This window comes from Triticum aestivum, chromosome 5B, assembly GCF_018294505.1.
Source record: "Triticum aestivum cultivar Chinese Spring chromosome 5B, IWGSC CS RefSeq v2.1, whole genome shotgun sequence".
NCBI classification, from domain to species: domain Eukaryota; kingdom Viridiplantae; phylum Streptophyta; class Magnoliopsida; order Poales; family Poaceae; genus Triticum; species Triticum aestivum.
This window is the reverse complement of record NC_057807.1, coordinates 464,147,287-464,160,027: the sequence shown is the minus strand read 5'-3', so window position 1 is coordinate 464,160,027 and position 12,741 is coordinate 464,147,287.

Here is a 12,741-nt window from a genome sequence, read left to right as displayed (position 1 = left end):
ATCGCTCGCCGATCATCGGGCAAGTCTGTCAAAGTCCACACTTTGTTTTCATACATGGATCCTATCTCGGATTGCATGGCTTCAAGCCATTTGTTGGAATCTGGGCCCGCCATCACTTCTTCATAGTTTGAAGGTTCACCGTTGTCCAACAACATGATTTCCAAGACAGGATTGCCGTACCACTCTGGTGCGGAACGTGTCCTTGTGGACCTTCAAAGTTCAGTAGGAGCTTGATCCGAAGTATCTTGATCATCATCATTAACTTCCTCTCTTGTCGGTGCTGGCACCACAGGAACATTTTCTTGAGTTGCGCTACTCACCGTTTCAAGAGGTAGTACTTCATCAAGCTCTACTTTCCTCCCACTTAATTCTTTCGAGAGAAACTCTTTCTCCAGAAAGGACCCATTCTTGGCAACAAAGATCTTGCCTTTGGATCTTAAGTAGAAAGTATACCCTATGGTTTCCTTAGGGTATCCTATGAATACGCATTTTTCCGACTTGGGTTCGAGCTTCTCAGGTTGAAGTTTCTTGACATAAGCATCGCATCCCCAAACTTTTAGAAACGACAGCTTAGGTTTCTTCCCAAACCATAATTCATACGGTGTCGTCTCAACGGATTTAGACGGTGCCCTATTTAAAGTGAATGTAGTTGTCTCTAGAGCGTATCCCCAAAATGATAGCGGTAAATCAGTAAGTGACATCATAGATCGCACCATATCCAATAGAGTGCGATTACGACATTTGGACACACCATTTCGCTGACGTGTTCCAGGCATGCGTGAGTTGTGAAACGATTCCACATTTTCTTAAGTGTGTACCAAATTCGTGACTTAAATATTCACCCCCACGATCTGATTGTAAGAACTTTTTCTTTCGGTCGCGTTGATTCTCTACCTCATTCTGAAATTCCTTGAACTTTTCAAAGGTCTCAGACTTGTGTTTCATCAAGTAGACATACCCATATCTACTCAAGTCATCAGTGAGAGTGAGAACATAACGATATCCTCCGCGTGCCTCAACGCTCATTGGACCGCACACATCAGTATGTATAATTTCCAATAAGTTGGTTGCTCGCTCCATTGTTCCGGAGAACGGAGTCTTGGTCATCTTGCCCATGAGGCATGGCTCGCATGTGTCAAATGACTCATAATCTAGAGACTCTAAAAGTCCATCAGCATGGAGCTTCTTCATGCGCTTGACACCAATGTGACCAAGGCGGCAGTGCCACAAGTATGTAGGACTATCGTTATCAACTTTACATCTTTTGGTATTCACACTATGAATATGTGTAACATTACGCTCGAGATTCATTAAGAATAAACCATTCACCAGCGGGGCATGACCATAAAACATATCACTCATATAAATAGAACAACCATTATTCTCGGATTTAAATGAGTAGCCATCTCGAATTAAACGAGATCCTGATACAATGTTCATGCACAAAGCTGGTACTAAATAACAATTATTGAGGTTCAAAACTAATCCCATAGGTAAATGTAGAGGTAGCGTGCCGACGGCGATCACATCGACCTTGGAACCATTCCCGACGCGCATCGTCACCTCGTCCTTCGCCAGTCTCCGCTTATTCCGCAGCTCCTGCTTTGAGTTACAAATATGAGCAACCGCACCGGTATCAAATACCCAGGAGCTACTACGAGCACTGGTAAGGTACACAACAATTACATGTATATCACATATACCTTTGGTTTTGCCGGCCTTCTTGTCCGCTAACTATTTGGGGCAGCTCCGCTTCCAGTGACCACTTCCCTTGCAATAAAAGCACTCAGTCTCAGGCTTGGGTCCATTGCTTGACTTCTTCCTGGCAACTGGCTTACCAGGCGCGGCAACTTCCTTGCCGTCCTTCTTGAAGTTCTTCTTACCCTTGCCCTTCTTGAACTTAGTGGTTTTATTCACCATCAACACTTGATGTTCCTTTTTGATCTCCACCTCCGCTGATTTCAGCATTGAATATACCTCAGGAATGGTCTTTCCATCCCCTGCATATTGAAGTTCATCACAAAGCTCTTGTAGCTCGGTGGAAGCGACTGAAGGATTCTATCAATGACCGCGTCATCCGGGAGATTAACTCCCAGCTGAGTCAAGCGGTTGTGCAACCCAGACATCTTGAGTATGTGCTCACTGAAAGAACAATTTTCCTCCATCTTACAGCTGAAGAATTTGTCGGAGACTTCATATCTCTCGACCCGGGCATGAGCTTGGAAAACCATTTTCAGCTCCTTGAACATCTCATATGCTCCATGTTGCTGAAAACGCTTTTGGAGCCCCGGTTCTAAGCTGTAAAGCATGTCGCACTGAACGAGGGAGTAATCATCAGCATGAGACTGCCAAGTGTTCATAACGTCTTGGTTCTCTGGGATTGGTGCTTCACCTAGTGGTGCATCTAGGACATAGTCTTTCTTGGCAGCTATGAGGATGATCCTCAGGTTCCGGACCCAGTCCGTATAGTTGCTCCATCGTCTTTCAGCTTGGTTTTCTCTAGGAACGCATTGAAGTTCAGGTGGACATGAGCGTTGGCCATTTGATCTACAAGACATATTGTAAAGATTTTAGACTAAGTTCATGATAATTAAGTTCATCTAATCAAATTATTTAATGAACTCCCACTTAGACAGGCATCCCTCTAGTCATCTAAGTGAAACATGATCCGAGTTAACTAGGTCGTGTCCGATCATCACATGAGACGGACTAGCTAACATCGGTGAACATCTTCATGTTGATCGTATCTACTATACGACTCATGCTCGACCTTTCGGTCTTCTGTGTTCCGAGGCCATGTCTGTACATGCTAGGCTCGTCAAGTCAACCTAAGTGTATTGCGTGTGTAAATCTGGCTTACACCCGTTGTATTCGAATGTTAGGATCTATCACACCCGATCATCACGTGGTGCTTCGAAACAACGAACCTTCGCAACAGTGCACAGTTAGGGGGAACACTTTTCTTGAAATTATTATGAGGGATCATCTTACTTACTACCATCATTCTAAGTAAACAAGATGAAAAACATGATAAACATCACATGCAATCATAATAGTGACATGATACGGCCAATATCATGTAGCTCCTTTGATCTCCATCTTCGGGGCTCCATGATCATCTTCGTCACCGGCATGACACCATGATCTCCATCATCGTGTCTCCATGAAGTTGCTCGCCAACTATTACTTCTACTTCTATGGCTAACGCGTTTAGCAATAAAGTAAAGTAATTTACATGGCGTTTCTCAATGACACGCAGGTCATACAAAAAATAAAGACAACTCCTATGGCTCCTGCCGGTTGTCATACTCAACGACATGCAAGTCGTGATTCCTATTACAAGAACATGATCTCATACATCACATATATATCATTCATCATTCATCACAACTTTGGCCATATCACATCACAAGACACTTGCTGCAAAAACAAGTTAGACGTCCTCTAATTGTTGTTGCAAGTTTTTACGTGGCTTCTATAGGTGATCTAGCAAGAACGTTTTCTTACCTACGTTAAAGCCACAACGTGATTTGCCAACTTCTATTTACCCTTCATAAGGACCCTTTTCATCGAATCCGCTCCAACTAAAGTGGGAGAGACAGACACCCGCTAGCCACCTTATGCAACTAGTGCATGTCAGTCGGTGGAACCTGTCTCACGTAAGCGTACGTGTATGGTCGGTCCGGGCCGCTTCATCCCACAATACCGCTGAAGCAAAATAAGACTAGTAGTGGCAAGAAAGTTGACAACATCTACGCCCACAATAAATTGTGTTCTACTCGTGCAAAGATAACTACGCATAAACCTGGCTCATGATGCCACTGTTGGGGAACGTTGCATAAAATAAAAAATTTCCTACGTTCACCAAGATCAATCTATGAGTTCATCCGGCAACGAGAGAGAGGAGTGCATCTACATACCCTTGTAGATCACGAGCGGAAGCGTTCAAGAGAACGGGGTTGAGGTAGTCGTACACGTCGTGATCCAATTACCGGAGCTCCTAGCGCTGAACGGACGGCACCTCCGCGTTCAACACATGTACGGTCAGCGTGACGTCTCCTCCTTCTTGATCCAGCAAGGGGGAATGAGAGGTTGATGAAGATCCAGCAGCACGACAACGTGGTGGTGGATGCAGCAGGGATCCGGCAGGGCTTCGCCAAGCGTCTGCGGGAGGAGGAGGTGTAGCAAGGGGGAAGGGAGGCGCCAAGATGCAGGGTGCGGCTGCCCTCCCTCCCCCCTCTTTATATAGGGTCCCCAGGGGGGGCGGCGGCCAAGGGGGGAGCCTTGCCCCCCCAGGCAAGTGGAGGCTCCCCCTCCCCTAAGGTTCCCAACCCTAGGCGTAGGAGGGCCCAAGGGGGGGCGCACCAGCCCACCTGGGGCTGGTCCCCTCCCCACTTCAGCCCACGGGCCCCTCCGGGATAGCTGGCCCCACCCGGTGGACCCCCGGGACCCTTCTGGTGGTCCCGGTACAATACTGGTGACCCCCGAAATTCTCCCGATGGCCGAAACAGTACTTCCTATATATAATTCTTCACCTCCGGACCATTCCGGAACTCCTCATGACGTCCGGGATCTCATCCGAGGCTCCGAACAACTTTCGATTTGCTGCATACTAATATCTCTACAACCCTAGTGTCACCGAACCTTAAGTGTGTAGACCCTACGGGTTCAGGAGATATGCAGACATGACCGAGACGCCTCTCCGGTCAATAACCAACAGCGGGATCTGGATACCCATGTTGGCTCCCACATACTCCTCGATGATCTCATCGGATGAACCACGATATCGAGGATTCAATGAACCCCATATTCAATTCCCTTTGTCAATTGGTACGTTACTTGCCCGAGACTCGATCGTCGGTATCCCAATACCTCGTTTAGTCTCGTTACCGGCAAGTCACTTTACTCATACCGTAATGCATGATCCCGTGACCAGACACTTGGTCACATTGAGCTCATTATGATGATGCATTACCGAGTGGGCCCAGAGATACCTCTCCGTCATACGGAGTGACAAATCCCAGTCTCGATTCGTGCCAACCCAACAGACACTTTCGGAGACACCCGTAGTGTACCTTTATAGTCACCCAGTTACGTTGTGACGATTGGCACACCCAAAGCACTCCTACGGTATCTGGGAGTTGCACAATCTCATGGTCTAAGGAAATGATACTCGACAATTAGAAAAGCTCTAGCTAAACGAACTACACGATCTTTGAGCTATGCTTAGGATTGGGTCTTGTCCATCACATCATTCTCCTAATGATGTGATCCCGTTATCAATGACATCCAATGCCCATAGTCAGGAAACCATGACTATCTGTTGATCAACGAGCTAGTCAACTAGAGGCTCACTAGGGACTTGTTGTGGTCTATGTATTCACACGTGTATTACGATTTCCGGATCACACAGTTATAGCACGAATAATAGACAATTATCATGAACACAGAAATATAATAATAACCATTTATTATTGCCTCTAGGGCATATTTCCAACACGTCCAATATATCAATCTTTACGTCTCGACCATTTCGAGACTCCTCGTCATGTCCGTGATCATATCCGAGACTCCGAACTATCTTCGGTACATCAAAACACAAAAACTCATAATACCGATCATCACTAAACTTTAAGCGTGTGGACCCTACAGGTTCGAGAACTATGTAGACATGACCGAGACATGTCTCCGGTCAATAACCAATAGCGGAACCTGGATGCTCATATTGGCTCCCACATATTCTACGAAGATCTTTATCGGTCAAACCGCATAACAACATACGTTGTTCCCTTTGTCATCGGTATGTTACTTGCCCGAGATTCGATCGTCGGTATCTCAATACCTAGTTCAATCTCGTTACTGGCAAGTCTCTTTACTCGTTATGTAATGCATCATCCCACAACTAACTCATTAGCTACATTGCTTGCAAGGCTTATAGTGATGTGCATTACCGAGAGGGCCCAGAGATACCTCTCCGACAATCAGAGTAACAAATCCTAAGCTCGAAATATGCCAACTCAACATGTACCTTTGGAGACACCTGTAGAGCTCCTTTATAATCACCCAGTTACGTTGTGACGTTTGGTAGCACACAAAGTGTTCCTCCGGTAAACGGGAGTTGCATAATCTCATAGTCATAGGATCATGTATAAGTCATGAAGAAAGCAATAGCAACATACTAAACGATCAAGTGCTAAGCTAACAGAATGGGTAAAGTCAATCACATCTTTCTCCTAATGATGTGATCCCGTTAATCAAATGACAACTCATGTCTATGGCTAGGAAACATAACCATCTTTGATCAACGAGCTAGTCAAGTAGAGGCATACTAGTGACACTATGTTTGTCTATGTATTCACACATGTATTATGTTTCCGGTTAATACAATTCTAGCATGAATAATAAGCATTTATCATGAAATAAAGAAATAAATAATAACTTTATTATTGCCTCTAGGGCATATTTCCTTCAGTCTCCCACTTGCACTAGAGTCAATAATCTAGTTCACATCACCATGTGATTTAACACCAATATTCACATATGTATGTGATTAACACCCATAGTTCACATCGTTATGTGACCAACACCTAAAGGGTTTACTAGAGTCAATAATCTAGTTCACATCGCTATGTGATTAACACCCAAAGAGTACTAAGGTATGATCATGTTTTGCTCGTGAGAGAAGTTTAATCAACGGGTCTGTCACATTCAGAGTTGTATGTATTTTGCAAATATTCTATGTCTACAATGCTCTGCACGGAGCTACTCTAGCTAATTGCTCCCACTTTCAATATGTATCCAGATTGAGACTTAGAGTCATCTGGATCGGTGTAAAAGCTTGCACCAATGTAACTCTTTATGACGGGCTCTTTTATCACCTCCATAATCGAGAAATATTTCCTTGGTGCTCACTAAGGATATTCTTGACCGCTGTCCAGTGATCTACTCTTAGATCAAAATTGTACTCCCTTGCCAAACTCAGAGCAAGGTATACAATAGGTCTGGTACACAGCATAGTATACTTTATAGAACCTATGACTGAGGCATACGAAATGACTTTTCATTCTCTTTCTATTTTCTGCCATGGTCGGGTTTTGAGTCTTACTCAACTTCACACCTTGCAACACAGGCAAGAACTCTTTCTTTGACTGTTCCATTTTGAATTACCTCAAAAACTTATCAAGGTATGTACTCGTTGAGAAATCTTATCAAGCGTCTTGATCTATCTCTATAGATCTTGATGCTCAATGTGTAAGCAACTTCACCGAGGTATTTCATTGAAAAACTTTTATTCAAGTATCCTTATTATGCTATCTAGAAATTCTATATCATTTCCAATCAACAATATGTCGTACACATATAATATCAGAAATGTTACAGAGCTCCCACTCACTTTCTTGTAAATACAGGCTTCTCCAAAAGTCTGTATAAAACCATACGCTTTGATCACACTATCACAACGTTTATTCCAACTCCGAGAGGCTTGCACCAGTCCATAAATGGATCGCTAGAGCTTGCACACTTTGTTAGCACCTTTCAGATCGACAAAACCTTCTGGTTGCATCATATACAACTCTTCTTCCAGAAATCCATTCAGGAATGCAGTTTTGACATCCATTTGCCAAATTTCATAATCATAAAATGCGGTAATTGATAATATGATTCGGACAGACTTAAGCATCGCTACGGGTGAGAAGGTCTCATCGTAGTTAACCCCTTGAACTCGTCGAAAACCTTTCGCAACAAGTTGAGCTTTGTAGATAGTAACACTACTATCAGTGTTCGTCTTCCTATTTAAGATCCATTTATTTTCTATGGCTTGCTGATCATCGTGCAAGTCCACCAAAGTCCACACTTTGTTCACATACATGGATCCCATCTCAGATTTCACGGCCTCAAGCCATTTCGCGGAATCTGGCCTCATTATCGCTTCCTCATAGTTCGTAGGTTCGCCATGGTCAAGTAACATGACCTCCAGAATAGGATTACCGTACCACTCTGGTGCGGATCTTACTCTGGTTGACCTACGAGGTTCGGTAGTAACTTGATCTGAAGTTTCATGATCAATATCATTAGCTTCCTCACTATTTGGTGTAGGAATCACTAGAACTGATTTCTGTGATGAACTACTTTCCAATTCGGAAGAAGGTACAATTACCTTATCAAGCTCTACTTTTCTCCCACTCACTTCTTTCGAGAGAAACTCCTTCTCTAGAAAGGATCCATCTTAGCAACGAATATCTTGCCTTCGGATCTGTGATAGAAGCTGTACCCAACAGTTTCCTTTGGGTATTCTATGAAGACGCACTTCTCCGATTTGGGTTTGAGCTTATCAGGTTGAAACTTTTTCACATAAGCATCGCGGCCCCAAACTTTAAGAAACGACAACTTTGGTTTCTTGCCAAACCACAGTTCATAAGGCGTCGTCTCAACGGAATTTGATGGTGCCCTATTTAAAGTGAATGCAGCTGTCATTAATGCATAACCCCAAAATGATAGTGGTAAATCGGTAAGATACATCATAGATCGCACCATATCCAATAAAGTGCGGTTACGACGTTCAGACACACCATTATGCTATGGTGTTCCATGTGGCGTGGGCTGTGAAACTATTCCACATTGTTTTAAATGAAGGCCAAATTCGTAACTCAAATATTCTCCTCTATGATCAGATTGTAGAAACTTTATTTTCTTGTTACGATGATTCTCCACTTCACTTCTGAAATTCTTTGAACTTTTCAAATGTTTCAGACTTGTGCTTCATTAAGTAGATATACTCATATATGCTCAAATCATTTGTGAAGGTCAGAAAATAACGATACTTGCCACGAGCATCAACACTCATTGGACCGCATACATCGGTATGTATTATTTCCAATAAGTCAGTAGCTCGTTCCATTGTTCCGGAGAACGGAGTTTTAGTCATCTTGCCCAAAAGGCACGGTTCGCAAGCATCAAATGATTCATAACCAAGTGATTCCAAAAATCATCTTTATGGAGTTTCTTCATGCGCTTTACACCGATATGACCCAAACGACGGTGCCACAAATAAGTTGCACTATCATTATCAACTTTTGCATCTTTTGGCATCAATATTATGTGTATCACTATGATCGAGATCCAACAAACTATTTTCATTGGGTGTATGACCATCGAAGGTTTTATTCATGTAAACAGAACAACAATTATTCTTTGACTTTAAATGAATAACCGTATTGCAATAAACATAATCAAATCATATGCATGCTCAACGCAAACGCCAAATAACATTTATTTAGGTTCAACACTAATCTCAAAAGTGTAGGGAGAGTGTGATGATGATCATATTTAATCTTGGAACTACTTCCAACACACATCGTCACTTCACCCTCAAAAAGTCTATGTTTATTCTATAACTCCTGTTTTGAGTTACTAATTTTTAGCAACCGAACAAGTATCAAATACTCAGGGGCTACTACAAATACTAGTAAAGTACACATCAATAACCTGTATATCAAATATACCCTTGTTCACTTTGCCATCCTACTTATCCACCAAATATTCAGGGTAATTCTGCTTCCAGTGACCATTTCCTTTGCAGTAGAAGCACTCAATTTCAGGCTTTGGTCCGGCTTTGGGCTTCTTCACGGGAGTGACAACTTGCTTGCCATTCTACTTGAAGTTCCCTTTCTTTCCCTTTGCCCTTTTCTTGAAACTAGTGGTCTTGTCAATCATCAACACTTGATGCTCTTTCTTGATTTCTACCTTCGTCGATTTCAACATCACGAAGAGCTCGGGAATCGTTTTCCTCATCCCTTGCATACTATAGTTCATCACGAAGTTCTAGTAACTTGGTGATGGTGACTAGAGAACTCTGTCAATCACTATCTTATCTGGAAGATTAACTCCCACTTGATTCAAGTGATTGTAGTACCCAGACAATCTGAGCACATGCTCACTAGTTGAGCAATTCTCCTCCATCTTTTTAGCTATAGAACTTGTTGGAGACTTCATATCTCTCAACTCGGGTATTTGCTTGAAATATTAACTTCAACTCTTGGAACATCTCATATGGTCCATGATGTTCAAAACGTCTTTGAAGTCCCGATTCTAATCCGTTAAGCATGGTGCACTAAACTATCAAGTAGTCATCATATTGAGCTAGCCAAACGTTCATAATGTTTGCATCTGCTCCTGCAACACCTAGCGGTGCATCAAGGACATAATTCTTCTGTGCAACAATGAGGATAAACCTCAGATCACGGACCCAGTCCGCATCATTGCTACTATTTTTCAACTTAGTTTTCTCTAGGAACACATATAATAACATAAGGAAGTAACGACGCGAGCTATTGATCTACAACATAATTTGCAAAATACTATCAGGACTAAGTTCATGATAAATTAAAGTTTAATTAATCATATTACTTAAGAACTCCCACTTAGATAGACATCCCTCTAATCATCTAAGTGATCACGTGATCCAAAACAACTAAACCATGTCCGATCATCACGTGAGATGGAGTAGTTTTCAATGGTGAACATCACTATGTTGATCATATCTACTATATGATTCACGCTCGACCTTTCGGTCTCAGTGTTCCAAGGCCATATATGTATATGCTAGGCTCGTCAAGTTTAACCTGAGTATTCCGCGTGTGCAACTGTTTTGTACCCGTTGTATTTGAACGTAGAGCATATCACACCCGATCATCACGTGGTGTCTCAGCACGAAGAACTTTCACAACGGTGCATACTCAGGGAGAACACTTATACCTTGAAATTTAGTGAGAGATCATCTTATAATGCTACCGTCAATCAATGCAAAATAAGATGCATAAAGGATAAACATCACATGCAATCAATATAAGTGATATGATATGATATAGATGCAAAAAGTAAAGATGCAAATAAAAGTAGATTGAAAGCTTATATGATAAAAGATAGACCCGGGGGCCATAGGTTTCACTAGTGGCTTCTCTCAAGATATCATAAGTATTACGGTGGGTGAACAAATTACTGTCGAGCAATTGATAGAAAAGCGAATAATTATGAGATTATCTAGGCATGATCATGTATATAGGCATCACGCCCGTGACAAGTAGACTGACTCCTGCCTGCATCTACTACTATTACTCCACACATCGACCGCTATCCAGCATGCATCTAGAGTATTAAGTTCATAAAGAACAGAGTAACGCATTAAGAAAGATGACATGATGTAGAGGGATAAACTCAAGCAATATGATATAAACCCCATATTTTTATCCTCGATGGCAACAATACAATACGTGCCTTGTTGCCCCTGCTGTCACTGGGAAAGGACACCGCAAGATTGAACCCAAAGCTAAGCACTTCTCCCATGGCAAGAAAGATCAATCTAGTAGGCCAAACCAAACTGATAATTCGAAGAGACTTGCAAAGATAACTCAATCATACATAAAAGAATTCAGAGGAGATTCAAATATTTCTCATAGATAAACTTGATCATAAACCCACAATTCATCGGATCTCGACAAACACACCGCAAAAAGAGTTTACATCGAATAGATCTCCACAAGAGAGGGGGAGAACATTGTATTGAGATCCAAAAAGAGAGAAGAAGCGATCTAGCTAATAACTATGGACCCTAAGGTCTGTGGTAAACTACTCACAACTCATCAAAGGGGCAATGGTGTTGATGTAGAAGCCCTCCATGGTCGATTCCCCCTCTGGCGGAGCGCCGACGAAGGCTCCAAGATGGGATCTCGTGGATACAGAAGGTTACAGTGGTGGAAGTTGTGTTTAGTTGGATCCCTGGATGTTTTCGCGGTACGTAGGCATATATAGGAGGAAGAAGTACGTCGGTGGCCGCCCAAGGGGCCCACAAGACAGGAGGCGCGCCTAGAGGGGGTGGGCGCGCCCTCCTATCTCGTGGCCGCCTCGGCTGCTTCTTGACTTGCACTCCAAGTCCTCTGGATCACGTTCGTTCCAAAAATCACGCTCCCGAAGGTTTCATTCCGTTTGGACTCCATTTGATATTCCTTTTCTTTGAAATACTAAAATAGGCAATAAAACAACAATATGGGTTGGGCCTCCGGTTAGTAGGTTAGTCCCAAAAATGATATAAATGTGTAAAATAAAGCCCATAAACATCCAAAAGGGGTAATATAATAGCATGGAACAATAAAAAAATTATAGATATGTTGGAGACGTATCAAGCATCCCCAAGCTTAATTCCTGCTCGTCCTCGAGTAGGTAAATGATAAAAACAGAATTTTTGATGTGGAATGCTACCTAGCATAATTCTCAAAGTAATTTTCTTTATTGTGGCATGAATGTTCAGATCCAAATGATTCAAGATAAAAGCTTATAAAATATAAAAATAATAATGCTTCGAAGCATACTAACAAATAATCATGTCCTATCAAAATAGCATAGCCAAAGAAAGCTTATCCCTACAAAATCATATAGTTAGTCCATGCTTCATTTTCATTACAAAACATGCTCCCATCATGCACAACCCCGATGATGAGCCAAGCAATGGGTTCATACTTTTTAACGCGCTTCAGCTTTTTCAACTCTTACGCAATACATGAGCGCAAGCCATGGACATAGCACTATGGTGGTATAAGGTGGTGGTTGTGAGGACAAAAAGAGGGAGAAGATAGTCTCACATCAACTAGGCGTATCAACGGTCTATGGAGATGCCCATCAATAGATATCAATGTGAGTGAGTAGGGATTGCCATGCAATGGATGCACTAGAGCTATAAATATATGA